At 45.4% G+C, this 25,008-nt stretch overlaps 1 long non-coding RNA gene across 1 annotated transcript in view; it reads left to right on the top strand.

Moving 5' to 3' along the window:
- Window positions 1-24,542, top strand: part of LOC144782714 (uncharacterized) — a 35,982-nt gene extending 11,440 nt beyond the window's left edge. Inside the window, exon 2 of the long non-coding RNA XR_013601218.1 lies at window positions 24,331-24,542. This is a non-coding gene — a long non-coding RNA (uncharacterized LOC144782714). The remainder of the gene's footprint in view (window positions 1-24,330) is intronic.
- The last annotated feature ends 466 nt before the right edge of the window (window positions 24,543-25,008 follow it).

The raw sequence follows: 25,008 nt of genomic DNA, 5'->3' as shown, positions 1-25,008 counted from the left end.
ATCTCGTTCTTGCTCATTTCAGTAAAGCCTTGAGGAAGTCACTTCTGAGTGACGAAACACGTGTCGGCTGCCCATTATATCATCTTACTGGATATCTGTCTAGAAGAATTTTTACTATCAAAGTACTGTAATACTGTATCTGAAATCTCACAGAATGGTCTAATTTATGTATCAAAATAATGGACATTAAATCAGAAAAATCATCTGTTTGTTTTGGATGTTCTCTTCATGTGCACATTTTCTAAATTGTATACCAATTGTTGGTCATTCATGATTCTGTAATCAAGGTCATGTAAATAAGAATTCATTTCTCATGGTAGCACTTGTTCCCATGAATAACACATAATTGAGTGCCGGGGTTTCACTGTTTAGTAAACCTATATTAAAGACTGTTGGACTAAGTGAGGACTCTTGCAGGGCCCCACAAGTAACCGGCATGATTCCCAATGAACAGTCCTTGTCAAAGACTTGGAATGTTCCTCCCCTCAAAAAGGAACTCACTCACTCCAGGGCTTTTCCTGTGATTCCGGCCTTACCAACCCTATTTAGCAACGTGGAGTGGTCTACGGTATCAAAAGTTGCACTGAGGTCCAGGAGTATGATGGGAACCATGGCCCATCGATCCAGTCTCCTTTTCGCCTCTTCGGCCACAGTCAGAAGAGCAGTTTTTGTGCTGTGTTTGGGCCGGAAACCCATTTGCGTGTGGTGATGAATGGAGTTTGCTTCCAGGAGGTCTGACAAATATTTGTTGACATGTTTTCCTGTCGCTTTGCTAAGACCTGGGAGGAGGGAAATTGGGTGGTAGTTGCCTAAAAAATCAGAGTGTAAGTTGCGATCGTAAGGTCGGTTCTGACCTTCGCATGTTTCCAGGAGAGGGGCACTGTACCCGTCTCAAGAGAGAGATTAACCATGCCTCGCAGGGTGGGAAAATAGTTTCAGATTAAAGAGCAATGATTCTCAAGGGTGCCATATCCAATGGAGATGCTGACTTGACTTGACTTAAACAGGGCAGTAAACTCATCCAGGGAAAAGGGAATACATTGGGAAAGGATAGGGAGGTATCTCTCATTACTTTTATTCAATGAAGAGAAGTTATCACTTTCATTGGCTACCTTAAATGAGCAATAAATGTCAATAATTTTCGTATTGAAACAGGTGGCCATGGCATTACACTTATCAATAGATGGTTCAGCCATGGGTGGGTTAGTATTAGATTCCACTTGGGAATTTGTATTTCTAAAGATTTCTCTAGGGGAGTTGACAGCTTATTTATTTCTCACTTCGAAGTATGAGGCCTGAGCTTGATGAATTTCAGTGTGCTATGTCCTCACTCTCTCTTGATATAGTGTTTTTCCATTTTCCCATCGTTTTTCCCCATGCTCTTCTTGCGATCTTGGAGCTTTTTTTTTAAGTTCTGAGATGAGGGGTGTACCATGGTGCAGATTTATTCTTAGGATTTTGAGTTACAGTTTTCTTAAGGATGTTAATCTAAAGAATGGATCAACCATTATGAGATCATACTAGTAGCATCTTCAGGATCAGGGTCGAAATTGGGTGAAGTTAGACTCAAAGTATGTCTCCAACTATCGTGATTGACAAAAGTCGTGCCTCTATCGTTTTAAATTTAGGGAATGGGATTGATTGAGATATCTTGAGAATCATGGGGATCAAGAAGGGATCAGTCCATGAAAGAGGTATTGGGTTTAAGAATGGTAGAGTGTGGCTGTTAGTAAAAAAGGGGTCTAAGGTGTGACCCTCTGTGTGAGTGGAGCCCTGAACACTTTGCACTAGTTGGATGGCGTCCAAGTCATGCACAAGGCTGGTTGCTTGCGTGTCAGTGGCTTCATCAAGGCGTAGATTTAAAATCCCCAATACTGTGAAGTTGCTGTGTTTTGTAGCAAGACTTGCTAGGACTTCTGGAACGATCTCAGGGGGTAATTTTACAAGAACTGCCACTAACTAGTGTTATTGTTAGTTAGCAGCAGTTCTCTTAACGTGGCTTATCACCGAAAACTATTGACCTGTTAGTGATCTGTTTTCAAGACGTTGCTACAATGCGATAGTATTAGCTAGCCGCAGTGAAAACTGTCGCTAATATTAGTGTCAAGGCAATACAAATTGTGACGTTAGTGAGATAAAAGCGACAAAAGGCCAACTAGTGGCAAAAAACTCACGTTAGCCAGATTCAACATCACTTTTTCTGCTTCTAGAGGCAAAAATAGCCTATAAGTCCACCTCCAATAAAGAAATAAAATAAAAACGATGGAATGCAGAATGGAGCAGCCATGGCCAAGTGCGGCACAGATCAAACTCCCCAACAGCCAGGATGACCAGCTAGAGTCCCAGGGGAAGAGGAAATGCAGCTTCAGGGCTACATATATCAAAAGAGGGGCATAGCTGTGAAAAAATGGTGATGCATTACTTTTCATAGCAACCTCCTTGCAACACCATGGCAGCCTAAACCTTGAAAGAGTGGACAGTCCTGAGCCGGAGGCATTGCTGGCCCTGTGTCTGTGACCTGGAGTGGGAGGCAGAGGTGCTGTCGAGGTGCTGGGCCGTGGCAGTAGACATCGAGGCGTTGGTGATCGCCCTTACCTGGTGGTGAAGTCTGGCAGGTCCCATGGGGACACTTTGCTGACCTGTGTGAGAAGACACCCTGGCACCCCTTGGAGCTATAAACGGTAGAGGCACTCTTGCGCACCCAAGTAGGGAGGTCTGCATTGCATACCACATGCCACCACTACACTGGGGTGCACAGAGGAGATTACCAATGGATGGTGGGCCGGGTCACTCTACATCACAGGCCGGTGGATGTTGCGTTGGCCGGACTCTGTGGAGGGTGAGGCCCCTGAGCTACATGCCTAAGGGGGCCCTGTTGCATTACCTACATAGGGAGGTTCCCCAGCGGACTTGGCGGCGACTGCTGTACCCAGGCTTGTGAAATCCTGCCTGGCTGAAGCTCCTGCTGGCTGAGTCACAGATCTGGAGAGAGTGCAGTGCATTGAGCTCCGGTGTCAATGTCCAGATGAGGAGAAGGTGGGGCGCGTAGTGGAGGAGGCCTGAGGGTGGAGTCGGGCCCAGGTCTAGCCCCTGTGGGTGACGCACACTGTGCCCTGAATAATCCCTGTGCTGCGGCTGACCTACATCACTGAGGACACCGCACAAGACTGGTGGGAGACTCCACTAACTGGCTCACGTCACTGAGATTGGTCATTGGTTGCAGTGGGTGCCGGGGGCACAGGGGCCAGTTTGGGCCCAGGCCCACGGGTATGCAGCTTGATCTGCCATTACTCACTGGGGAACTGGGGAACACGGAATCTGGTTGCCACTGTTAGATCCGAAGAGGCAACCGGGTGGTGCTGCATTTCCTTGCACCCTGTTACCTTGCTTTTGGGTGAAAGTGGGAGTATCCCTTAGTGGACTTCCTCGTCCCACAGTGTTGCTTGTGCTGTCCCTATCTGCTGCTCCATGCTCCTCTGACCCAGAGGTCAGGTGTTTGAGTCCCTCCTCCACCCGCAGGCTCCTGCCTGCACCTCATCTCTGGTGGTCGAGTGGCAGAGTGTCACTGCTCTGCAGCTTGACTGCCCTCCTATCCCTCTTTTCTGCTGTTCCTGTTCATCTTTCTGCTCTTCTCCGTTGCTTTTCTACCTTTGTTTTTTGTTAAAATCTTTGCTTTGATTGGCTTTGTTTTTTCTGTGCTCTTTTCCAGTTCCTTTTTCCCTGTCCTCTCTCTCGTTGCTGCTGCAATCCCCCACGTCCCCACCCCCTCCAGTGTCCTTTCCCGCATTTCCCTCCTCCCACCTATTGAGCCCCATCAGCACTATTTAATGGCAGACACTGTATGGCCATGTGCAGCGGGCGTGCCACTGGTACGCCAAAGGCAAGTCAGTCTGCGTTCATCTGCACCTCTACCGCGCACAGCACCAGGGACCCTGCCTCTCGGACACTCCACAGCTTTGATGCCAGCACCCTCCTCGCCGTTAACCCTGGATGCCTCGCCGTCTGCCCACTAGCATCACCTGCACCCTGCGCCTACCGAAACTGCGAACACACCTTCTGCCACATCTGCACACCAGCGCTTCTTGCCGCCCAGCCAACCAACAGCACACCCGACCGGTTCAACTGCATCCTCCTCAATGTGCGGTCTTTCCACAAATACGCCACTGAAATCTGAGACCTCCTCGATGCCACCTTTTCAGACATTGCCTTCTTTTCAGAAACCTTGAGAAACCTCTGCTCCGGAGCGGACATCGCTATCGCCATCCACATTTCCAGCGGCTACAAAGTCCCTTGCAAGGACCACCCTGACCGTTCAGGAGCAGGTATTGCCATTGTCTACAAAAGTACACTCCGATTGACCACGCACTCTAATGACCCAACAGCTACCATGGAACACCTCCACTTCCAGATCCAGACCAACCGCAATACCACCCTACGAGGCACCCTCGTCCACAGGCCCCCGGCCCATGAACCCCCATTCACCAATGCCATTGTAGAGCTCATCACACTCCAGGCTCTCCCATCCACCGACTACATCCTACTCAGCGACCTCAAGTTCCACCTGGACAACCCCAGTGACCAGAACACTACTCCCCTCCTGGGGAACCTCACCAACATCGGACTCAAGCAGCTAGTCACCGCACCGGCCCACATAGCTGGACTCCAACTCGAGCCGGTCTTCTCCGCCAGCGGGACCTTGAACTACAGCCACACCACCGAACTCTCCTGGACCAACCATCATTGTATACATCACGCCCACCGTACACCACCACCATCACTGCCCCCCCTGTCGCAGCTGGATCAAGGCCACCAAAGAACTTCTCGTCAACTCCCTCATCACCACCACTCCACCAATGCTTACAGATGGCAACACCGCAGTGCGCAACCTCCACAGATGGGTCTCCAACTACGCTGACACCCTAGCACCCCTCAAGAAAAGACCAGGCAAAAAACACTCCAAGAAGGCCAACTGGTTCACTCCCACCCCCCACTAGTCCAGATGCCCCTGCAGACATCTTGAGAAGAGATGTAGCCACAAAAATACCCTTGAAACTCACACAACCTTCAAATCTGCCGTCAACAAACACCACACATATGAAGAGGAAATACCCTAGATTGATTTTTGTGCAGGTAGGTGTCCCTTCCTGCACAACATCAATCAACTCGGAACACCATGGCACAAGGGTGTCTGCGTTGGCGCATGGTAGCCATTGTGCATCAATGTAGAGGAACAATACACGGGGGCTTATTCATGAGCCCCTTCTGCCAGTTTGAAGTCGTTGGTGCGTAATTTTCTTGGCATACTTACACCGTTAATTTTGCACCACATTGCGCCGTATTTACAAAGTGACGTATCTAGGCATATGCGTGACCTTGTAAAGCTCTGACCCACATTTTACCTACGTCAGGTATGATGTATGCAGGGTGGGCGTTCCCACGCAACAAAGCCTTGTAGGAATGGCGCAGTGAAATCTATCACAATTCTCGGGCGCCACTGCATCAAAACCTTATGCCTGCCTCATGGCGGGCGTACGGGTGACGCTGTATCATAGGGATGGGACTGCCCCATGCATTGCTGGAAATGCAACATCCTTGCGACACAACTGCAGCAATACGTGACTTTAGCGCTGACAGATATGTCAGGATTCCAGACGTATCTTTTATTGATTGCAACATGGAACTCCGTACAGTAAATACAGCACACCCATGGTGTCGCAAGGAGGGCACAGTGAAAAGTGTCACAATGCTGTTTTGCCGGAGCGATGCAACACTTTTCATGAATGAGGCCCAGGAAGGCGCCCTATCTTTATTGATAGGACGCATTCCTGACCTATTGTTTTGGCGCAAGGCCCTGCAACAATATTCCTTGCAGCACTTTCCAGCACCCAAACATCTTATATGTGAGCCCAAGTGTTTGCACCAATTTTAAGACCAGCTATTTTTTGGTCTTAAAAACTGCCTCTAACTGGACTGTTTTTTACACCATAAAAGGAATTCCTTGTAAATGCTGCAAAGTGTGGTTAGGGGCAGTTTTTTCACGGAGATGCCTACCTTGCATCTCATTTTCATTAAATCCCGCTAACAGAAGTGGCGATCTTGAAAATTCACATTTACGTTGGAAAAGTGCAGCTAACTGCAGTTAGCGGCAACTTGTAAATAATGCGATTAAAAAAAAAAAGGCGCCGTAACGTAAAAAATTGAAGCTACATCGGCATTACGTTCTTGAAATATGCCCCTAAGTGTATTGGTTAGGAGGTCCTGGGGAGCGGTATAATAAAACTCCAGAGAAGGTGGATATATGGGACAGTGAGATGTCAAACACCAGAGTCTCACAGTGTGGGAGAATATAAGGGGGTGGGTCCAGCATTTGAATGCAGATTTCAAAATAATAGTCAACCTTCCACCTTTTTTGTCTGCTGTAATCCCCCCCATACTATATATTAATCTTGGGAAAGGAATGAGAGATGTCAGGACTTGACTCTTCATTGAGCCATGTTTCCATAAGAAAGGTGACATCTGGTTTTGTGTCTTCCAAAAAAGAAATATATCCAGTTTGTGACATGGAAAGTACTTACTGTTAAGCAGAAACAAGTTCCCTTTCGTCTTAGACAATGGAAAACTCCTAAGATAATGGTCTAGTGAAAAACTAAAATGGTGGTGTTTATCTCCCTTAAAGAGGTCCATTGAGTGGCTGCAGTTATCAGTATGTACCCTTCTTAGTTTGAGCAAGAATTCCGTAGAGTAAGCTTCTTTGTGTTCTGGTTGGGCGTGGACAAGCGCAGATGGAAGCACGCCATCTACCCTGCTGTTCTTGTAGCGAGGCTAGCCCCAACTAGAGCGCCTAACTGTTTTAGGTGACTCTATGGTAGGGGTATAAAATGCAAATTCTGTCAATGCAAGTTTCCCACTAAAAACAACTAAAAAACAGTTTTCGCAATAATTGGCTCCTTCACATTCAGTAAAATCAGGTAAAAATTCCCCTTAAAGTTTTATCCCCAAAAAGGTTTAAGGCATAAGTATAACCATTCTGCGTCAGCCTCACGGTGCAACCTCTCCTCCGCTGCGTGCCTGCTGCCCTGCCATTCTTGTAGCAAGGCTAGCCCCAACCACTAGAGAGCACTGTGGCCTATGTCAACTACAGTGAATTAAAATGTATAAAGTGAACAGTTAATACATGTTCATGTTAATTTCTTTATGTGTGTAAAATATTCAATCAGGATAAATATCTTTCAAATCCTCTTTCTGATGACTCTGGAGGTCATCACACACTACACCAATAATTCCCTTCAACATCTCACATTATGTAAAGTGACATTATGTGCATAACAGTTGTCAACTTTTGCAGTTTGCCTCTGGACTCCTCCAAATGTTACAATTCATTGTATATGTGACACTGCAACTATTCAAGCTCTACCTAAGCCCTTTTCCTTTTTCTCCCATACACCTTTGTCCGTTGCTGTTCTCCATTGAAGTTTGATCTACCCTTTGCAGCCATTAATTTGATTCCCCTATAAAAAGAAATAGACATTTCAAATGAAGTGCAATTATTATTATTGGGGTTAGTATGCTACCTAACAATCCCTTACCAATGCCACCAAACCATCTACCAACTGCTGAAATGTCTTTCCCTATTGCTTCCCAGGCACCTGTCTTTTCTAAATCCTTGAACTCTTCAGAAATCTCAGAAATGTTAGTAATAAAACTGTTCATTTTACTACTCTTGTTAGGCACATAAGTGCAGCACTGTTGAATGTGTAAAATGCGGCAGACTCTACCGTCTTTCACAAGTAAGATATCCAGGGGATGCCTATTTTTATTAATCTATTTCTGTTATTGCTACAAGCTCAGAATTAATAAAGTTAAAGCTCCAGCTGTGTTAGCGGGGAGGCGGCCGACCAAAGTAGGCAGTTTTGTAATCTTTAAATCATTCAAAACTACCCCTACAGAAGGATTCATAGCAACAAAGATGTCACCTAGTACTTGAGAAGCCCTAATCTTAGTTCTTTCATGACTCACTATTCCCTCATCATCTATTTAATCTACAATTCTACATGATACATTGTAGGGATTATTAAAGCTAGGTAGTAACTGCCAATCCAATTTGCAGGATGTTGGAATTAAGCAAGCTTTCTACACAGATAATAAATCGCACAAATTACTAGATCCTTCCTTGCTTATCCATAACTTTCAATCTTGTACACATTCACTCCACCCCACCATCCGAGGATTCCAAACCTGTTCCTTTCTCTTCATAACACACAGCTTTCCCAATCATTGCCAATCCAAATTTAACTTCAGATGCATTTTACAGCATTCAACTTTTCTTCTTCCTTCTCCTGTCAGACCTTAACTCCTCTCTCAGCCTTCCTCTCAATCACTTCCCTCCTTCCATTCATCTCTTCAATAAAATCCTTCTCAGGCCTAGTCAATTTCTACATAATCCTTTCTTTATGAAAATGGAGAATATCAGTTTCTGTGAGAGACATAAAATAATGTCCCAACCTCTAAACAGATTTTTCTCCAGCATTCTGGTTTCGGTTTTTATACATAAATACCACTTCTAAAAGCAGGTAAAAATTGAAAAAGTAATACTCAAAAAGACCCTGTTGAGGTTTATTCCTGACCCCATCGGCTTTGTTTAAATTCAAATCCTTGGAGTCCAGTCAGTGTTGGTCCTGCCCTCATGCAAATAGTGATCTTCCTCATATGTTTTTCCATTGTCCGCTAGTCAAAATCATTTGGCAACAAATTTGGTCTAAATTAAACGATATTTTAGGTTTTACCCACACTTTTGATATTATTCATGTCTTCCTTGGCAGTTCTTCCCCCGTTTGGAATGTTTCAAGCAATGTACGTAATTGTATAGATATGTTTATAGCTATTTCCCTGCAGGTGATTACTACGAACTGGAAGGACACTTCACAAATTTCTTATAATGCTTGGTGGAATTTGATTTGTCATCACCATAGACTGGATTGTGCCTTTGCTACTACTACTCCCCTTTTGATAAAAAGGGATTTGTTATGGTTGCCTTTAACTGATTTTCTTTCCAAACGTACACCTTAGTTTTTGCTTATATATTGTTAATATACAGTTTATATAATGTTTGCATTCCCTTTCTCTTTTTCTTTCTTTCCCCCACCCCTCTCTTTCTTCTCCCTCCTTCCCTTCTTTACAAAACCTTTTAAAAATGCATTTTCTCTGAGTATATTTAATTATTTCCCTTTTTGGGAAACTTCCTGATTTCACCTCTAAATTGTTGATTTCAACTTGTTTTTACTCTTATTGCTAGTGATTCTGTACTGATGTTTTACATGGTATGTTTCTCTCAATAAAGCTTTCTAAACTTAAAAAAGACCCTGTTGATAAAAGAGACTGGAAATTACACGACATGATAAGGAGTAAGTGAGGGTAAAATGATGGTACATAACTCCCACTTCCGTGGATGCAGGAAAATAGGTACAGATATAGCAGTCATGCACGTGACTGACACGTAAATATTCATGTAGAAGGTTTTAAAACACATTTCGGGGACATACCTTTGTTCTTGCACCTGCAACATTCAAGTCCCAGGTTTTTTTGCTGAAGGAGGGCAGAGCTTGTAATCTTGGCGCCATCAGGCAAATTCATGGGAGGTTACTGCAGCGCTGGACGACCCTTTGTACTTGCAACAGCACCATCTGGGGACAGGACTTCAAGCCCCAGGTTTTTCTGCTGCAGGGGGCAGAGCCTGTATCCTTGGCGCCAATGGGTGCATACATTCACGGAAGGACGCCACAGTGCAGGATAACGCAAGATGCGCCCCAGCGCATGCTTGAGCGAAGACTTGGTAAAGAGCGGGCCCGTCTGCACCCATTCAAGCCCGGATGAGACTGGGCCATCCGCATTGACCTTTGAATAGGGTGACCAGATCTTAAGAACCAAAACCCGGGACATTGTGCAAAAACAGAAGAAGGACTACAATTTTGCATCAACAGTGCTGCACAGAATGACAACTCTTATCAACATAGGAACACAGAAGATGCACTAAGAAAATAAATAAAATTTAACTTCTAAAACCAGCATCATACCTGTTAATTAAATTGCTTACTTATAAGAGCTGCTAACTAGCACAACTTTAGAACACCGAACAAGTGCCTCTCACTGGTTTCTGTCGACCCCCTCTAAAAACTAGGACATGAGCCAAAATTGCCGATATCTGCTGCGACAGCTGGTGAAAGCCCGGGACTGTCCGGGGAAATCTGGGACGCCTGGTAACCCTACCATTGAATCCACATGTCTCCTTATGCTGGACCATGGGTAAGAGAAAAATTCATGCACATCATGCAGTAGATTAAAGTTCTTGTACTAGCACCACTAGTCTTCCGTATCTCAATTCTGCAAAAGCTGCCCTAACGGAGGAAATACCCACTGTGGACGAACAATGGGGTCTAGGGCTGAACATCTGGTAGCTAATACTGAAGCCATTAAGGCCATGGTACATCAGCCCACCCAGTGACTGGTATTTCTGTGGATCAGCCACTGGATACACAGACTATATCTGGTAGCTCTTTGATAGGGTATAAGGCGGGCAAGGTGAATCAGACTTTAGCAGTGAAGGCCCCACCAGTATGCCGCTCTCGGGTTGGGCCCAAGAAGCACTTAAGAAGATTGGAAAATCTTGTACGGGTCTCTTTTTATTCTTGTAACCAGCACTTAAATAAGATTAAGACTATCAATCAGTCAATCAATCAGAGTACTTGTAAAGCGTGCTACTTACCCGTGAGGGTCTCAAGGCGCTGGGGAGGGGGGGGGGAGGGGGGTGCCGCTACTGCTCGAAGAGCCAGGTCTTGAGGAGTCTTCTGAAGGCGAGTAGGTCTTGGGTCTGCCATAGGTGGGTAGGGAGGGTGTTCCAGGTCTTGGCGGTGAGGTAGGAGAAGGATCTGCTGCCGGAGGTTGTTTGTTGTATGCGGGGGACAGCGGCGAGGGCTAGGCTGGTGGAGCGGAGCTGGCGGGTCGGGGTGTAGAAGTTGAGTCTGCTGTTCAGGTAGGCTGGTCCGGCGTTGTGGAGTGCTTTGTGTGCGTGGGTGAGGAGCTTGAAGGTGATCCCCCCATCGACGGGGAGCCAGTGTAGGTGTCTCAGGTGGGGGGTGACGTGGCTGCGGCGGGGGATGTTGACGATCAGTCGGGCAGAGGCGTTTTTGATGCGTTGTAGTCATCGTAGGTGTTTGGCTGGGATTCCTGCATAGAGTGCGTTGCCGTAGTCCAGTCTGCTGCTGACGAGGGCATGTGTCACCGTTCTTCTTGTTTCGGTCGGGATCCACTTGTAGATCCTGCGGAGCATGCGGAGGGTATTGTAGCAGGAGGAGGAGACGGCGTTGACCTGTTTAGACATGGAGAGGGAGGAGTCGAGGATGAATCCTAGGTTGCGTGCATGGTCGATGGGTGTTGGTGCTGTTCCCAGTGTGGTCGGCCACCAGGAGTCGTCCCAGGCTGAGGGGGTGGGTCCGAGGATGTGTACCTCTGTCTTATCCGAGTTCAGCTTCAGACGGCTGTTCTGCATCCAGTCGGCGGCGGCCTTCATTCCCTCGTGGAGGTTGGTTTTGCCGGTGTGCAGGTCCTTGGTGAGGGAGAGGATGAGCTGGGTGTCGTCGGCATAGGAGATGATGTTGAGGTCGTGTTGGCGGGCCCTGGGGGACGCCGCAGATGATGTCGGTGGCCTCGGAACGGAAGGGCTGGAGGCGGATGCTCTGGGTTCTGCCAGAGAGGATGGACGTGATCCAGTCTAGGGCCTTCTCTTGGATTCCGGCTTCTAGGAGGCGTGTCTGATGACTGATGTTTTGCCGTTGTCTAGTTGGCGCCTGATGTCGTCTGTGGTGGCGATGAGGGCTGTCTTGGTGCTGTGGTTGCGTCTGAACCCGGACTGGGACGGGTCCAAGATGTTGTTGTCTTCCAGGTGTCAGGCCAGTTGCATGTTGACGATTTTCTCGATCACCTTCACCGGGAACGGGAGCAGGGAGATGGCCCGGAAGTTCTTGAGGTCCTTGGGGTCCGCCTTAGGCTTCTTGAGGAGGGCTTTGATTTCGGCGTGTTTCCAGCTTTCCGGGAATGTCGCTGTTTTGAAGGAGATGTTGATGACCTTCCATAGTTGGGGTGCGATGGCAGCGTCTGCTGCCTAACATGGTGGATTCTTTCATTGCACCAGCTAAATCCAAGCTTTGGTGTATAGCTGACCCTCTCTGCCCAGAACACTGTGGATATTACTCACTTACCGACCTCTAACAGTGATGTTTTCTCTGATATTTCTGCTAATCGCAGGTTAGAGATAGGAAGGTCCTTGAAGCTTTACGATGGTTGAAAAATGGGGGGGAGGGCACCGTAAGGAGCCCTAGGGCCACCCGGAGTGTATCCTTGTCAAAATGTTGAAAGGCCTCTTAACGGTTGCATGCAAATCAAAAAGGTCACGCACTCTTCTAAGTCACTCACTCTATTGGGTAGCAGGAGGCTAGGTTGGGTCTTCTCATGATGCCTTAACATTAGACCTAATGCCGGCAGCAAACCCTTTTATGTTAGTGCTGGCTAATGTGCCAACACCTAAGAGTAATGGGGACAAAGCTTCTCTCAGCTGAAGAACAAGGTAACCTATTTCCTTACAAAAGAATGAGCAGGGGTTGGCCAAAGTTTGATCAAATCAGTATGGCTAGAAGAGTCTCCTAGGTGGGAAGGGATGTTAATATCGTTGAAGGAGACTGCATGGTGGTGAATTTTAATAACACCTTCGTTGTTGGTCACCTTCTTGCATATGTTCTGGAAGTAGGGGTGCTTGTGGTGCTGCAACACTTCCCAAAACCCCATGCTGGAGTTCAGAAGGTGAATAATCGATGAAGACCCCTTAAAAAAATTATCTGCTGACATTTGCTGTATTCAGAGAGAGAGGCCAAATGCCAAGCTATATCTTCTGGCAAATGGATGTTTATTCTTTTAACATGGAAACTGGTATTTCCTTTATCCGATTGCAAAGTGAGATGATCTTATAAGTGAATGTGGTGATCTTGCAGGGGTCCACTGTTCTGTCAAAAAAGTTTTCCTAAGAATGGCCCATTTGATATGGACCTGTAGTTTGAAGCAGTGGCAGCTTTTACCTGGAAGCAGCAGTGAGGAGGGGAGGGGTGGTATTGGGTTAAAAAATAAAATCACTTACCTCCCGGCTGGCCGCCGCCCCCTCTCCTGCATCCTCTTCCTGACTTCTTAGGGGAAACAGGAAGCAGGAAGCACGAGGACTCCCACGCTCCCCGCAGTCAATCACAGCACTGCAATGCAGCATTGTGATTGGTCTGAGTGCCGTGACTCGGTGCTCATCCAGGGGCTGGCGGGGTGGGCATGTTCTCCATGCAAGCTGTAATGCACATGATATATGCGCATGACTGTTCTCGGGCCAGCCAATCACTCATGCTCACACAGGGAGTGAAACCACTCCTCCCTGCTCTGAGAAAAGCCCCACCTCACAAAGACACTGCAACAGGAAAAAATAAAATGAAAACAGCCTTGAGATATCATTTTATTTTGACCGTTTTTTACTCTGCTTAAAGTATTGGGGCGATGCTCCTCCACCTTAGCGGAGGATCCGCCACTGGTTTGGAGACTGACACTAAAGGCTGTCATTTTTTCCCAACACATAATAAAATTTAAATGCCTGTAAACAAACCGTACAAAAGCTTCACACTATATAAGCAGTTCAGAGAACACAAATTCAGCACTTGTTTTTGTAATTCTGAAGTGTGATTGAAACAAAGATTTGAATTGGATCACAATAATCAAGACATACTTATGTCCTGAAACTCGATTTCTACACAGTATTGTTCGTGCAGTTTTTATTTGTAAAACTGTATGTCTGATAAAAGTTAGTGTCCATTTTGATGCAAAATGTGCTTTCTGTAAATAACCTTGTGTTCCACACCATGCTTCAGTAATATATTTTTATAGTGTGCTCCATAAAGCACCACCAGCTACATACTACACCTTTACTACTCTCCTTTTGATAGGGTGTGTCACATTTGGAACACTGGTTCTTTTTGTGATGCTTCAATGTTTGACAATTCCTATGACTTCAGTGATGTAATATTGATGGCAGCACCCCCACTCTGAACATTGTTCCAGCACCACTGCCCTCTTAGGGATTTGTCTCACATTACTAAAAAGGACTCGGGCATTCTGCCCTTACCTTTGGGATTTATTTACAGGGCTATAGCCTTGAACCCCAGATAGTGGTGTTAAACAAGGGGAGAAGCCTGTTGTGAGGTGGGTGCTGGTAACATCCCCATCACCAATAGATTTGAGGTCTTGAGAACTCTAGGTCCTCGAGATTGACTGCAACTAACCTGTACCCCTACTGTTAAGGACCCCACTGGCTCCTCTTCTACTTTGGGGGATATGGGCACTCTGAATGTACTCAACTAGAATATTGCTGGTTTAGCAAGTAAAATGGAGGATGAACAGAGGTGTAAAATTTCATAGAGTTCCATGTAGTCTGTTTGAGGAAACATGGGATGTGAACTGCAACTTTGTGTTGGAAAGTTACAGCTCTTTTCATGTTCCTGTCAACCCCAGTAATGCATGGGAGGGCAAAGGGTGGTCTTCTATTATTAATTGCACGACTAAACTGTCAAATTGATGTCGTGAACACATATTCCTGGAATTTAGCAACTGTTTTGTTAAGACTCAAGTTAACGGGCAGTTTGTTAATCTTGAATTTTTATAATTCGAATTGTATTCGATTACAAATATAATGACGGAGTTCCATACACTGAGCACTTTGGACATTTAAAAAAAAAGAGATTTGAGGAACTTAGATTTATGGATTTTAGTCTGAATTTCTTAACCTTATTGGATTCAGAACAGGTTGTGTGGGGTGTCCAGAGTTAACCACTTCTATAGAGAGAGGTAAGCGGCCTGTGATAGACTTATCTTCCTCACCTCCGTTGTACTTCATTTTCTCAGGGCAATCAAGTTTGGTGGGATGGCCTTAGTGGTCATAACCTGCTGACAAGATGTAGGCCTTCCATACAATTTAATTTTATCTTCCTTTAGTCATTTTTGTAGGGTTGTCAAGTCCAGATTGCTTAGGCGCGGCAAGATTAAGTGCTCTTCTCCTAGAAAGGTGGTGTGAACATTCTTGTACTAAAGCACACTGAGACCTCAAGCGTGCTCCTAAACAAATCCCTAGAGGCCATACCTTGGTTTCCTTGCTTCAGACTACATAGAAATTAGTTACGATAGAAAGGAAGCAACATTTATGCAGGGAGGCCTGGGAGGAACTCACTTTTGCCTGCTCTGAGCGAGACAGTGGGTACATTTGGAACATTGTAAACCAAACATTCAGTTCACCCTAGTCCAATGACATCATATATCTCACCTGATGCTTGGTAAACATTTCAAATCTATTTATGATGATCCTGAATACACATTTCAAATCTATTTATGATGATCCTGAATCCACATCTCTGCATTATCAGCAAGTTATTTGAGCAAACTTTAGGTTTGAGTAGGAGGAGGCGATTATTGCCTTACTGAATAACAAAGTCTTAGGTTTTGATGGGGTACCAGGTGATCTGTTTAAATCAGACGTAGAGTTGTGGGCCCTTTTGGTCACTGTCCATCTCAATGCTGCAGTGAAATATGGTCTGCTGGACTCCTGGTCACACTCGTTGATGGTGCTTTTGTTCTAGAAGGGACGAAGGGATGACCCATGCTGTTACCAGCCAATCTCGTTAATTGACTCGACTGTGCACTTGAGCTCAGGAGCACAATGTCATATCTGACACATAGTATGGTTTTAGGTCTGGATTGGGGACAGTTGACCAGTGCTTACACTTGTATCTGATTATTACAAAGTACATTGTAGCCAAGAAGAGGTCAGTCCAATTAACCTTCATGGTTCTCAGTTCAGCCTTTGATAGAGTGAACAGAGGCAAGATTTGGGCTGTTCTGTGATCAATGGGGGTTTAACAGGATAATATTTGGCTGCCTCGGTCCGTTATGGTGAGGAGGGGGAATGTTCACAACACTTTAGATTATAAAGGGGGATCCGGCCGGACTGCATCTGAGCCCCTTTCATTTCTACCTTGTATATCGATCAAGTGGAACAACAGTTGATTAAGGATGGGAGTGATATGCCCCATGTGGGCAAGCAATGGATAGCACCATTGTTGTATGCGGACGACGCTGTGCTTATCTCTACAACCGCTCTGGGTTTACAGCAACTTTTAGATTCATTTGTTGAGTTTATGGACAACTTGGACTTAATTACCAGTGTCAAAAAGTCTTATCTCATGGTCATTGGCCTGAAAAATACCAAATGGAGGAGCTTTTTATAAAGGCTTGTCATATAAGCAAAGTGAGGTGGTTTTCCTACCTAGATGTCTTGTTTGATGCCTTGCTAAGCTGCTCACTCCTTTTTAAACAAAAACAATTATTATTTGGTAAGGCAATCCATGGTATATTTGACACTGCTAAGCGTTTTGGCTATAATTCTCTATATGCTATGATAAAAATGCACAATGCAAAATGCATCTCAATTGCTTGTTATGGGTGTGATATCTGGGGATTTGTTCTTGCACATTCCCTCCAAATTGAGGAGAACAGATTTATGAGTAGGTTTTTATCCTTGCTGAATAGTGTTGCCTCAGAGTTTTTACATAAACGGTTGGGTGTGAGTTACATCACCAACGTGCTACATCTGTGCCCATTATTGCTGCGGTTTAATGTGCGGAGGAAACCTAAAACAAGGCTGAACCCACTTATTCTGGGGGATTGCCTTGGCTTGCATTATCAATACCTGGCTGACATTTCTAGAGTTCAACTTCATGGTCTTGGGTTGACCTGTGTCATTTATTCAACCTAGGAAGATCACTAAGGCCGATGTGGTTTGGACAAGAAATGCCTTGCATCTGTGGAAACACTCTCAGAGAGAAGCTGGGGCCTTGATGAAACCGATAGTCAGACACGGTATCATGGTGCAAACTACCCTGACAATTTAACCGTACCTAGGTTATGTAATGTCTACTTTTAAAAGATATCATATGACTAGGTTTCAGTGGCATCTTGTTCAGTACTTATTAGTGACGTCTAAGGGTTGGAGAAAAGACTCAGATATTGGCCCATGTCTGTGTGACAATGTCTCATGACAAGACACTTTACACTTTATAGTGTTTTGCCCCTTGTATAGTTCGTTAAGGAAAGTTTGTATTCATCCCTTACTTAAGATGGTACATTTTAAAGAGGCTAGACCTGCACTTCTATATACAGATCCTACCTGACTAAAAGACTTGTCATTCTGTTGTCTGTTTTACACAATTGCGCATAAATGCGCAAGATATAGTAGGTATAAAAATTACAATTAAGGATGGAAGAGTACTCATTTATTAAATGTCTAAAATAGACATGGTCTAGCCTCAAAAGAGTCATTGGTAATAGAACATATGGACTCTATTTTAAACTCATTAAGTACAAAAGCAAGCATAATAATAGGTGGTGATCTAAACTGTAATTTTGAACCAGTTGTAGGGCTCTGCAATATTTTCGAAGACGAAGAAATTGCTAACAATATTCCTGCACTAAATAGCACTAGCACAGTACCTTGCACCGTGGCAATAGTTCAAATTATGAAATTGGTGGTTGGGCATGGGCTAAGAGCATGCAATGGTCGCTTTCCATCGGATATGCCAAATGCACACACATTTTTTAGGGGGAAATCCCGTAGCAAAATAGATTATATATTGGTATCATTCGATATCAGGCCCTATGTAATTGACTTAAAAGTGGTCCCAAGAATAGAGAGTGATCATTGTCCCCTTCAATTGTTAGTCTCTGACCGGCTTCTTCCTATTTGCTCCCAGTCTACTGAGAGCTTGGATATGATCCCCGATGACCTCGTAGTAAGTAATAATAGTAGTTCCATAAATTAGAACATAATGATATACTAGCAAACATTTATAACACATTTGCTGACATTTTCGGACCCCATACAGATCTATTATTAGGAAAAGACAAATTCTTAGAATTACACAATGATCTACTGATAGCATTGGCTGCGATAGTGATTAAAATGTCAAAAAGGGTGAATGGAGAAGGAAAAGCGCTCAGTAGTGAAGTAAACCCTTGATATGACAAGGGCTGTCGCAAGGTTAAGACAGAACTAACAATGGCAATAAAAAACGGAAACATATCCAATTTAAAGGAGATTAGGTTTAAATACAGGAATACCCTTGAGAAGGCTAACAAAAATATGGGATGATGAAAAGTGGTCTGATTTGCTTAACGCAGCCAAAAATAAGGACCAATTGGGCTTTTGGAGCATTGTAGCCAAAGGGAGTAAAACAGGGAAAGAAGTCAAATATATTTATCTTGATGCAGCTACCTGGATTGATCATTTTACAAGGCTGTATGCAGCACCAGATAGTGGTATGGCCATACCCAATGACGGTTTGATATTGAATACAAATGATGATAAACTAGTGTTTGATTTAGATGAAACAATAATGGCGATTAGCGCAGTAAAATCAGAGAAAGCTTCAGGACCTGATTAAATCCCCGGAGATTTGTTGAAACATGATATCGGTGTCTGGGGACCTTAAATTAACTACTTATGCAACGCCATATCATCAGGTGCAGCAATTCCAGAAACCTGGAAAGGGGCGGAAATGTTTTACATTTTTAAAAAGGGAAATCGTTATGACCCGATAAATTATCGCCCTATTAGTTTAATAGATATTTTACAAAAAGTTTTTGCAAGGTACATTTTAAATCGTATAAATATATGGTTGGAGGAAAATACTGTACTTTCCAAATTTCAGGCACGTTTTAGACTTAAAGTTAGTACAATAGATCAGGTCTTTAGATTTTGCTGTTTGTGTTGGAAATATGTAAACCTAAGAAAGAGGCATCTTTATGTTGCCTTTGTAGATTTAAAGGCGCCATTTGATCTTATCCCTCGGGCTTTGTTATGGGATACATTGAGACGCCAAGGGTTGCCAGCAAACCTACTTGAACAAATAATTAGGCTGCATGAAAATAACTATGCTAACGTTAGATGGGGTCCAAGGGGCAAACTAACAGAACCGATCCCCATAAAAAGGAGTGTTCGCCAAGGTTGTGTACTGGCACCAACCTTATTCTCCTCATTGTATGTCAACGATATCCCAAAATATTTAAATGGCTGTAAAAATTATGCTCTAAAACTAAGGGGCGAATTAGTGCCAGCATTGTTATTCACTGACGATACAATAGTAATATCCCAAACACCTAAGGGATTACAATGTTTAATAGATTCATACTATACATATTGCAAAACGAAAAGCCTAGAAATAAACATTAGTAAGACCAAATACATGTCTATAAATCCCCACAAAACTTTTCGGGCAAACATAAATTTGAATGGTCAAAAGTTGGAGCGCGTACAGAGTTTTAGCTATTTGGGTATTGTTGGACCTGGCCCTTTTTGGCAGGTTCACCCCGAAACCTTTTGCTTTTTCCTAGCCTGTCTCTGGAACCTAGTGTTGGTGATTTTAGGCCTCTGCGCACTTTTTCACTGTGGTCCAGTGTAAAGTGCGTGAGCTCTCTGTGTATGTGTGGTGAGTGACCTGCCCTCCCATAGGAATGAATGGGGAATATGTATGCCCATGGTAGTTCCTGATGTGTGGGGAGTGCAGGGTCGAGTTTGATATGTACGAACTCGTGAGTTTGAATGCTGCGTAATGGTGTATGCGGCATGATTGTGTCTAGTCTAGAAGTGCCACTTTTAGAAGTTGGCATATTTGTGTAGTCTGTGGCTGGCGTGTGATTGGCTGGTGAGCCTGGCCCAGGAGTGCAGGCCTGCTTGTGGATTGACTGTCTGGTTTGAGTGTGACAGGGGCTGCAGAGCCCCCAGGAGGTTGTCTGAGTCAGCCCGTGGATGAAAGGCAGCATCTGCTGCCAGGGAAGTGGGAGGAGATAGCACCTGATAGTGAAGGGCTGTGCCTGCCTGACCACAATGCTGGCTCCACCTCCCCACTGGGCAACTGTCACCTCTGTCCCTGACACTGAAGAGAGTTCCCTATAACCAGTTCTAGCTGGTTCTCACACTGCCTGCACAAAGACTTCAAAGACTTTTCTCTGTATAAGAAGGGGCTGTGTCCCCTTCCAAGATGTTCTGGTTTCAGACTTGAATCTACTAGGGGCGGGCGCTGCCCAGCCCCTGGATGCCTGGAGGAATTTCTGGGGGACCCCTCTGCCTTGCCTGGGCTGATGGGGGGACTTTGCTTTGCCCTGGGATCCTTTGGACCTTCTTCCTATCCCCCCAGGACTTTGCTGGACTTTTCCTGATTCCCCCTAGCGCCTGGGAGCGCTTTATTTTTATTTGGACCGTCTTTTTGCCTGCATGTTGTCCCTAGCGCTTAGGAGCGCTTGATTTGTCTTCATAACGCTGGGGAGTGCTTTTTGCTTTGTTTCCGCGCTTCCCCGCCCCGCATTTTGCGTGGGGAATGGCAGGTGCCCACCCTGCGTTGTGCAGCTCTTAGTCCTTTGATCCGCGAAGCCGGTGCCCATCCGGCATTTGCCCCGCGGCCATGCCGCTGGTCTTGACTTTTTGATTCACCTCGAGGGAGCCCACCCCTCGGTGAAGTGATTACCCGCCTGCCTGCCTAAGCGGGGCCGCTGCGCAGCCCGCAGCGACCCGTAAGTGGTTGGCCGGCAGGCCAATTGCAGCGCGGCCGGCCGGAAGTCCCGCCCCCGCAGCCCGAGAGAGAGGAAGGGCGGCTGGGAGAAGAGGCGGAGAGGAGTGATGGCAGCCCGGGGCTCCCGTGATCTGGAGGGAGCCCCGGGAAGAGAAGAGGTAGCGCGGCCTGTTGCGGGGCTCCCGTGTGCTGAGGGAGCCCCGGGTTGAGGAGGAGAACCTGTGTCCGCGAGAGGAGGCCGGCGGCGAAGAAGAGACCGGCGCATCAAGACTCCCGGTGAGTGGGGCTCCATTGAGATGGCCGAGGGGGGGTGTCGGGGCGCATTGCCGGTGCCCGCCCCCTCCTCCAGCAGTGTGCGCAGCCATGTGGGGGCCGGGCAGAGTGGGACAGATCTGTTTTCGCTACCCGTGGGAGCAGAAGAAGCCCAGGGGTGCCGGTTGAGAGGCACCCCAGGGCGGCCCCGATTGGCAGCGGGTCGCCCCAACGTTGTAGAGCCCCGAGAGGCTCCCTGAGGGAAGGTGTGTTTCCCGAGCCCAGATGGCTCCAACGACGGGGCCATAATTGTTTAAGAGCCTGTGTGGCTCCAACGAACGGGAGCCATTGTGCGAGACCCTCGAGGGTCCCGAGGGGCATTCGTAGTTTGAGTCCTGAGAGGCTCCCTGCCCTCATGATTGTTTTTAGAGTCCCCCCGAGGGACTTGGGGCATATTTGTTTAAGAGCCTGTGTGGCTCCAACGTTTGGCTATGTGCAGTTTCAGAGCCTGTGTGGCTCCAGCAATGGGCGCAGTTTGCGCCAAAGGGTCAGTGAGGGCCCTGTTGCAGTTTTTGATGTTCACAGGTGCCCAGCAAGTAGTGGGCACCTGCACCGTTTAGGCCCCTGACATTGAGACACAGGGCGTCTTAGCCCCAACAAGGCCAGTTGGCCTAGGGACTGCCACCGGTGGTGGCTTATGTAAGGTTTTGCGCAACTGTGTGGTTTTTCCTTGCACCTCTGAATGTTTTAGGCATCATGTGTCTTTGCGCTATTGAGTTGTGTCTTTCTTTCCCTGCGCTGCACCTCTGAATGTTTTAGGCGTCATGTGTCTCCTATCGCTGCACCTCTGATTGTGTTTGTGATGCATCATGTGCTTTGTTCTTAACACCGCTGAATGTGTAGGTTTATGCATCATGTGTTTCCCTTTACTACACCGCTGAATGTGTTTTCATGCATCATGTGTAATGTGTTGTGCTTATACCCCTAAATGCTGTGTGATACTTAGGTGGTTGTTCTTTTTAGTACAGGTGGTCCTAGTGAGGTCCTGGTTCCCTGCGTGACATTCTCCTAAGGTGGTTAGGGTTGCGTAGGTGGTACTTACCTGTTACCAGTAGATATAACTGTTACTTTGTGCTACAGTGATTTTATATCCTTTTATTCTAATTTCTGACAGTATTTCTATTTCTAAAAGTGTTGATTCTGACAGTGGCCCCTGTGGCCCTGTCTTGTAAATTATCCCTTATGAATATTGCCCGTGCCAGTTGGCACAATGTACATGTGTGATTTCTATCTAATGTGTTTTGACAATACAGAAGTTATTTTTACATAACCTTGTGTGGAGTTCCTTTTGTGGTGTGCCTAGGATGTTGTTGCTGTTGTGTGCTGGCGCAAATGCTTTACACATTGCCTCCGAGTTTAGCCTTACTGCTCGTGCCAAGCTACCAAGGGGGTGAGCAGGGGTTATCTTGGCGTGCGACTTCCTTGCCCTGACTAGAATGGTGGTTTCTGCCTGGCTTTGGCATCAGCCTTAGCCTACCAGAAATAGCCAGTTCTAACAGGTATTTCTTTAGATACTAAATTATCATGGAAGCCTCAAATAGAAAAAAGCAAGATAACCCTGACCCAAAATACGTTACCTATTGTGAAAAGGCATGGGAGCAGTTTTTCTAAGGCAGTCTCTCCAGCCTTGGAGGTGTTTAAATATAAAGCCCAATCTGCAGCGTTATATGGGGCTGAAATATGGGGACCCTTCAGTAAAAAGAATTTTGAGGTGGGGGAAAATACATTTTTTAGAGCAGTTTTAAGTCTTCCTGTTCGCACACCACTAATACCAATCACTTTGGTCTTGTATGTAAAATGGACTGATAATTATGCAATTTTAAGACCTCTTACACCATGGGTGAGATTATGGTCAACGCCGGAGTTATTAGATTATAAGGATGAAATTGAGGAAATCATGGAACTGAAGTAACAAATGTCTTAGCCATGTTTGTTCGTGGTTGAGAAAGATTGGTCTATCACAGTTTTGGGACGATCCTTCTTCATTGTCCAAAGCCTCTAAATAATTGGTAAAATCCACCTTTTGGGCCTATATTCAAAGTGATGTGTTTCAAGATAAAGTAAGCGGGCGTTAAATGCAAGATTCCTTTTGTTCAAGGATACGGCGTATTTCGAGCCATTCCTGGACGAGGTACGCCCTCAAGAGGTAAAGTAAAAGTAAAGTCCACATTTGTAAAGCGCACAATCACCCGTAAGGGTCTCTAGGCGCTGGGGGGCCTTCGGGAAGATTAAGCGAGCTATTGCCCAGAGTCACATGGTGCTGGGCTAATCTGCCGCCGGAGCCGGGGATCGAACCGTGGTCCCCAGATTCCAGCGTCAGTCGCCCTGGCCGCGGCGCCACAAGAGGTGTGGCGCCGCAGACAGGGCGACTGACTCCGGAATCTGGGGATCACGGTTCGATCCCCGGCACCGGCGGCAGATTAGCCCAGCACCATGTGACTCTGGGCAATAGCTTGCTTAATCTTCCTGACGGCCCACAGCGCCTAGAGACCCTTACGGGTGATTGTGCGCTTTACAAATGTGGATTTACTTTACTTACTTTACTTTACTTACTAACTTGCCAAAACGTTATATATGAAATTTAGATATGGCGTAATGATCACTAATACAATTGTAACAAAATGGTCCAGCAAACAAAGTGATAATATGGTTGATTTATGTACTTTATGTTCAGATGCAGTCAAATAAAATGATTTGCATATTCTTTTTTTCTGTCCCGCATATTTGTAGGCCAGAAAAAAATGGATTAAACCGATTTGCCGAAATCTAGGAATAAGATCATGTAAAGAGGCAGAAAGAATCCTAAGAACCGAAACTGCACAAGTTATCGTTTTTGGTGTTAGTAGATTCTTGTTAGCTGTTAGCTTTGTAAGAGCCAATGCAGGACTAAAACTATAGTGTATTGACCGTGTTTGCCTGACATTTTTGAATTTTTTAAAATAACTTAGTGTTGATAACAAAAAGCCATGGGGAATTGCACTTTAATATGTATTAATATGTATGAATGTATTTATTAACTGGCAAACTCACTTCTAATGACAATATCAGGGTACACTTTAATGGTCGAATTTAAGACTAAACTATGATATCTCCTCTTTTTAATTGTTGATGCCTTTTTAATATATTTATATTTTTATTTATGTTTTAACAAAAGGGCGCAAGGGTTATGTAGACCCCTTTCCAGTAACTTTCCTATGTATAATTGCTACGCAGGTTATCAATGGATTATTCATATTTGTATCCAAAACTGTATGTGTTTTTATGTATCTTTTATGGTTTAAAGGAACCGAAATAAAGATTTTGAAATTAAATGTTGTCTGTTTTCTTGCAGGAGCAGTCAGAGCAAGGAACATTTTAGGAGCCGCATGAAATGTTTTATCTTAACTCTGCTATGACAAGCATATGAAGTACATGAATTCTGATGTGAATTATTTTTGGATGCTCCTTTTTAATTCTTGTTTTTATGGAATATGTCATGCAAATTTTTAATGTGCTTTTATGGTTTCAAAGAAGAAATCGAATAAAACTGTTTTGAACTTGAAATTGAACTAATTTCTGAGAAGTTCCCCTCAGACCCACCCTTGTGTAAACTATTTATGTTAAATCTACCCTGGTCTTCTAAATAGGTTAGTTCGATTTAGCTTTAGTGGAAACATGTTTAAGAGAAAAATTCAAGCCTACTAATTGGCCACTCATCAAGATAACTAAGGCACATGAATGGGGAAAACATGGCGGCCAGCTAGATAGTCGGTCGCGAGTGCCTGGGAAGAAGGTGGTGTGCTTAGGGTGAAAATAACCTTCAAACGCGGCGGCGGATGCAGGAAAAGAAACGTAGAGCTACGGAGAGGTCTTACCTGCCTGGTAGATTTCTGAGGCACCTTTGGGGAAACATTACCGCGGGGAGGTGCTGCGGCGGCAGCAGCGGTGTATGGCGGCGCGGGATATCGAACGGTCACCCGAGCAGGAGGAGGTGGAGGTGGAGCCTTCAGCGGAGCTCCCCGTGGGGAAT

Source organism: Lissotriton helveticus, chromosome 9 (assembly GCF_964261635.1).
Source record: "Lissotriton helveticus chromosome 9, aLisHel1.1, whole genome shotgun sequence".
NCBI lineage: Eukaryota > Metazoa > Chordata > Amphibia > Caudata > Salamandridae > Lissotriton > Lissotriton helveticus.
This window is presented reverse-complemented; position numbering and strand designations above follow the sequence as displayed.